Consider the following 7,032-nt stretch of genomic DNA (forward strand, 5'->3'; position numbering starts at 1 on the left):
TATTGAGAAGGCACCAATCTCGGTATCAAGCACAAAGTGGCTCTGAATAGAATTCTATTTCCCATTCATGACTGTCTTGGCATTTATGAACTAGATGGAGGTCACCTACCACTTACTGTGTCAGTTAAACAGAACATACTTACGTAAAGGCTGTCAAATTCTAGAAACTCCTCTAGAAGAGAATGTGATCAAGTATCAGTATTGATACCTTCAGAGAAGAAAAAGGGAGTTGCTCCCAAACAGGTAACTCTCCCATGGATACATGCTACCCAAAAATGCTAAATGCCTTTCCTCAGGTGGGCAGTTTTTATGGGCATATAAACTCGGAGTTCAAATTTTCTGAATACTGCAGTGTACTCCAAACAAATTACAAAAGCTATGATAGACCCTACTGAGTGATACAACACTGCATTTTGGGTTATTTGGATATTTGTGAACCCACGTGAGTATACAAACCTAGGTGTAGCAACGTGTTTATGGAAATATGAATCCTCTGTTGAATGACCACAAGCATATAATCACCTGCCCTCAATCCCCTCATTCTCAACTCCCATACCTGCAATCCCAGGACACATAGGGAAATGGAATTATTCCCCACTCACTTGAGGAGCTGCATCCTCCATTTCCAAGGGCAGGGTAGGCTGACCATTGTGAATGTTGGGTGTTTGTATGTCAGCTGGTACCTATATTCATTTCAGCTTCCTGAAGCATTTATGAACACAGGTTAGTCATATTTCAGCCACAATATGGGAGATAAGACAGCCAGGAGATCTCATAGGTAGGTTGTGAGTAATAAATAATGAAAAAGCACTTTGCAAAATATGAAGTATGATCCTAACGCTCAATAGCATAAGATACTTTACTTTACCATTAGCCTACTTTATCACAAGCTGCCTGGAAGGGAGGCAAATGCTAGACATCATCAGCACGGCCTCCTGTTATGGATTAGGTCATAGAGAACAAAGTAACTTTAGCTGGAGCTGTTTCATCTAAAAAGAAACCAGGTCATTAAATTTTTCCAGAAGGTACCCAGTTCTTGGGGGTCTCATGACCCCCATTTACTGTTCAAAAATAAACTGTTTTAATGAGGTAAAAGCTCATTTAATCTATTCATTTCATGTGGAAAAACACCACTAACAATATATTGATTTTTTTCCTTCATAAAGAAGGCGACTTATTATCAGATACTCAAGTCTAGGATAGTCTAATAAAGAGAATACAGAGTGAGAATTATAAATAAGGGCCCCAAACTAGCAATTCATTTTCCAATACTGAAGCTTGGAAACTAACAGTATTTTGAAACACTGGTATATAACAAATAACTGGGACTAAACTATGTATACAAGGCTGATGTCATAGAAAAACTGAATAAACAAGGAACAGCTCAGGCTTGCAGCTTCTGAAAAACAACCTTTCATGCAAAGCTGAAAATAAAATGTGAATAAAATAAGCACTCTCCCACCTTTTCAGAATTTATAATCAAGATGAGATGACAAATATGTATGACATAAATAAAAGGCAAGGCCTCTATAAAATATTACAGGTGGAACATGTAGTCAGTCATCCTTTCTGCATCTCTACCCACCCTACCCCCACAAAGAAGGAAAGTGTCTCTGCCCTAAACAGCCACTTACTGTAAATTTCATGTTTAATGAAAGTCATTCAAAAATATTTCTATACCTTCTTTTAAAATACAAGCTCATAGCCAGGCACAGTGGCATAGGCCTGTAATCCCAGCAACTTGGAGGCTTCAGCAGGAGGATCACAAGTTTAAAGCCAGCCTCAGCAACTTACGAAGAATTTGTCTCAAAATAAAATTAAAAGAATTGGGGATATGGGGATATCCTGAGTTTAATCCCCAGTAACCGCCCCCCCCCCAAAAAAAAACAAGTTCAGGTGCATATTCATATGCATTCAAGTGCTGCAATGTTATGAGGTCTGAAATTTGTTTCAAAATAATCTCATGGTGGGAGGAAGGGGACAGACAGTGCCAAGATCCAATTCTATTGATCATGGGTTGATAATTGTAGATAAATGATGGGTGCATGAAGTTTCTTCATATCACTTTTCAAACTTCATGTGTTTGAACATTTTCATGAGAAGTTAATAAACTGCAATCTGCCTTGGAGAGCAACCTCAAATGCGGGTCATCATGAACAATAAATGCTTTATTCACACTCACTTTTCTCTTCAGAGTAGGAAATCAAAACAGTGCTGCAAGCTGTTCGTTGAAACATGGACTCAGAGAGAAAGGATCAGAGGCACTAGGGACCTGGTTGTCACCAGACTCATTACCATCTAGCCAGGTCTCTAGATGCTAGGATCTATAGACTATTGATTTGTGAGAAAAGGTCTCAGACCTAGGAGTGCATAAAGAGTTATAAACACATCTGGATATGAGTAGCACAGGCAACTCTAGTGACTCCATAATGGGATCTACAAAGACTCATATCACTAGTCATAAACATGCAACAGAATTATCACATGCAACTAACATCATATAATGGAGGACTAGTAGCCTAGACTTCTGGCATTAGAAGAAAGAAAGGTATGTTCCATGGAACAAATTTGGGCCCATAATTGTTTCTTTTTTAATACCTTTATTTAATTTCTTTCTTTATTTTTATGTGGTGCTGAGGATGGAATCCAGTGCCTCACATGTGCTAGGCAAGCGCTGTACCACTGAGTCACAACCCCAGGCCTCCACAACTGTTTCTACAAGAAACAAGGTGACAACATCTGCCAATTTCATGCTTTGACTCATTCTTTGCACTCACACTGAAACTGCTAACATTAAGATATAAATAACCATGAATGGATTTTGAGCTAATGTCTCCTCCAAATTCAATCCTATCCATTTTCTCTCTTAATTTCTCTACTGCAGGGTTCGAAAAAGCTAAATACACATTTACTAGGACATCTTGCAGTTACTGGTGGCCATGTGCAAAATGTATTGTCTCGGGCTGCAATACCGGGATTGAAAGACTCACCAGGCCACTGTGCTAAAGAAGCCTGAATAGAACGACTAAAAAAGCATGGCTCTTCCTGGCATAGTTGAGCCACTGCAGTATAAACAGGGTGACCCCCATAGTACCCACTATAAAACAGATGTATTTACACTACTGTTTGTTGGGTTTTCAGTTATGTGCAAACAAACTCTCGTATCTGGTTCAAGAAGAGAGTCAATATCTCTCTAAGCAGACAAGAACACACAAAAAAAGATATGCATGCTGGAAAATGTTTAACAACCAGTTCTCTGAAAGGCAAAAGCAAATCACCTGATTTGTAGTGGTTTCCAACTTACTTTAACATTCCCACCATGATCAAGTTTAAGTTAGCAATTATGTACTTAAATATGGTGCTAGGAAGGAAGATGAACCACCATCTCGCACCAGTTCCAACTAGAAGCAAATCTGCTTAGAAACTACCAATAACACTGGGTGCAGTGATCAACATCTGTAATCTCAACAATCTGGAAGGATGAGGCAGGAGGATCACAAGTTAAAGGCCAGTCTCATCAATGTAGTGATGCCCTCAGCAATTTGGCTGTTTCAAAATTTAAAAGGAAAAGGGAAGTAATGGGGACTGACTTATAGCAAATTATATTCCATACTCTTATGATTATGTCAAAACGAATCCTAATGTTATATGCAACCAAAAGAATCAATAAAAAATTTAAAAAGGGCTGGGGATGTAGCTCAATGGTAAAGCACCCTGGTTCAAACCCCAGTAGAAAAAAAAAAGAAGAAGAAGAAAGAAAGAAAGAAAGAAAGAAACAAACAAACAAAGAAACTGCCTGTAATCCTATAAAAAAAATGGTATGGTATTGACATGGGTGTGGCACAGACAAGAGGAAAAAGGAGAGAAATGGGAAGCATTTGCCTGTGCATAGGTTTTTTTAGAGTTGATAATTAGCTATCAAAATGGGAAATATCATGACCTCTAGCTTCCCTCAGTGATCAAAAGCTTTAGCATTCTAAGATAGCAACCATTTGGGAAAGCAAGTGTTTTGTGTTATTTTGTATTTCACCTGACTCAAATTCAATCTCATAACCATCATGCAATCCTAAATACAGGTACCCCTCATTTCATTCATTTAAAATTTAAGAATATATGCAGCATTTTTAATACATATTATCTCAATTAGTCTGCACAGTCATCTGGTAATAAAGAAATAATTTTTTGTGTGTTTTGCAGATTAGGAAACTGAGGCTCCCAAATCAAATAGATTGTTCAACGTAAGACAACTAGAGAACATACCCCCTCATAGGAGTGGAAATCTCTGATGCCTCTTCTCACGGCAACCCCAACCAATTTAGGGTAGAGGTACATACACAAGGCATGCTATTCTTAGTGATGGTTTGACCCTATCTTAAAAGTATGGTGAACATGGTGGTTTATTTTCTTATTTGGTACCAGGGTTTGAACCCAGGGGTGCTTAACCACTGAGCACGTCCTCAGTCCTTCTTTGTTTTATTTTGAGACAGGGTCTTGTTAAATTGCTTAAGGCCTCACTAAGTTGCTGAGACTGGCTGTAACCTTGCAATCCTCCTGACTCAGCCTCCCAAGGAACTGGGATTATAGGTGTGTGCTACCATGCCTGGCTAATGTGGTGGTTTATAATGAAACAAATAAAGTACCTTGTATTCCTTCTTTATGGAAATTGCAAGCTTGCAGAGACAGCATGTGAAAAGTACCATCAATTTTTACATTTATTCCTTAAACTTGGTAGTTTTCAATTTTAAGAATAACTCAGATTCCTGGCACTTCAGTTGCACTTAAAGATAATTGCTTATAAAATGAAAAGGGCAAAGAGAAAATTGGGAGCTTCTAAAAGGAAACTGAAGATCCTATAGAGAAGATAATCATTTTCAACAATGATCATAATTATTGCTAAAGGATAGTCTCTGCTTGGCAAAGTTTTTGTTTCCTACTTTTACTTTTCTTTTCTGAACTCCAACTTCTCCGTAAGAATTTTAATATGACCCCAGATGGAAAAAAAAAGTATGGTCATTAGGCAAATCCAAGTGACGATGTGACTAAAATATATCTTATTTCCCCTAGACTCAAGAGTGATTTTGTACCCAATTCCTAGTATATTAACAGGGCACCAGTGAGAGAAAGGGGGATGGAGTTTAGTAAGTCTTCACCTTGACAGTGTAATTCCTATCATTCCAACAACTGGGGAGGATCATTCTGCTGAGAAAAGGAAAGTTTTCAAGTGCTTTAAGGTAAAGTGAAGCATATAAAGGGAAGAAAAATTGAATAAGAAGCAATTTAAAAACGTAATACTTTGGGGAAAGGCAGTGTTGGGGTGCTACTGAATGAATGGAGGGTGCTGATACATGAAAAGGCTTTGAAGACTAAATGAGGTGACAATAGACATAAAGGTGGTCTATGAGAGATGGGAGGAGTAAATTCAAAGCAAAAGTGATCTCCTATATAATAAACCAGTCTGCTGAATACAGAGGAGCTGAACAAAAATAGTCTTGCATTTTTTTTTGAGCAGAGGGAAAACTACCTGCCTCAAAACCATGCAGAGACTCATGGAATTGGGAACAACTCTATGTCCATTGTGGACACTAGACCACTGGGGTACACCCTGGATACCAACCATGCACAAGGATACTGCACATCAGATGACATACTGATTGTCTAAGCCATCTCAGGCATTGCTTGTTTGAACAATGCCCAGGGTCCTGTAGCAATAGTAAAATCTCACGTGTAGAATGTAATTGCTGTATCAGGCCAGTTAGTAGTACTTTTCTTAACATCAGCTATTCTTTCCTAATGCAAATCACTCAACCTTCTCCGTCTCAAAAAGACTTCCAGGAAAGGGAGGTGACCTTTTAGCATAAAACCTCTCAATGCTTTCTTTCCTCTGAGCCTTCAAGCCTTAGGTTTGCAGATGAGGTATCCTAATTGCCATTTTGAAGCATCCACCATTGCAGAATAAATGTATAAATTGACTTTTGAATAACGGGGGAAGTATTCTGTGGGGTAGAATAAAGAGGGTTCAAGGGTTTTAGGCAATACTATAAAGGGACACTTTCAAGTATTGGGGGAATATGTGCCTGAAAACATAAAAAATACCAAACCCTTAACGTAACAGATGGATCTGGGCTTGGAGAACATACTTTTTAAGCTATTTTATAGACTCAAAGTTTTACTTACTAGTTCAACAGTCATATAAGATTCTGATGCAAATAGGCAAAGTCCTGATGATATTGAAATGAGGAGGTCATTTAAGTGTTCATTTAACTTCTCCTTTACAGTGTTTATAATGTTGAGTTTTACCAGTAGAGGGCAGTGGAGGGACACTGCAGGACCAAGGGGCTGTGCTGTTTCCGGCAGCTGTTACTGAGGAGTGGGTCAGGAGTGTGGATATAAGTAAATCTGGGGAAGAGGTTTTGTGGATAGATGACTCAAAATGGGTATAGACTGTGAAGACTCTGTGAATGTCAGTAGCTTCTTTCTCTAGCCACCTGAGTGCTTGCTCAATGGGCCAATGTAAAAAGTGGCCTCAGTGTCTGGTATGGAAACTATATATAAACAGAGTAACGTGAGCTTCCTCTTATGAAGGCGGACCTGCTGCAGCTATCTATTTCTGAATGTCTAACCTGATGGTGGAAACGAACACTGAGACCCGTGCATGGCACCATTCCTTAGGAGGACCAGCCAGCCATCTGGTAGCAGATTGATGATATTGGACATCTTTCACCATGAAAGGGTAAAATATTTGTCCTCCCTAAAATAAACATGCAAATTTGGGTTTAGATATAGATAAATATAGATATGAGTTAATCTTCCCTTCTGATAATGCTTCTCTCAGCATCACCATCCATGGGCTCATGAATGCCTAATCTACCCTTCATGGCATTCCACACAGGGAACTAATTAGGGAGCTCATCTCATAGCAAAAGCTGTGCAGCAATGGCTTCAAATCCATGGATGTAATTGGTCTTACCACATACCCCCTTACCCAGAAACAGCTGGTTCAGCTGAAGGTGGAATGAATTACTGACAACTCAA

Source organism: Marmota flaviventris, chromosome X (genome assembly GCF_047511675.1).
Source record: "Marmota flaviventris isolate mMarFla1 chromosome X, mMarFla1.hap1, whole genome shotgun sequence".
Lineage (NCBI taxonomy): Eukaryota > Metazoa > Chordata > Mammalia > Rodentia > Sciuridae > Marmota > Marmota flaviventris.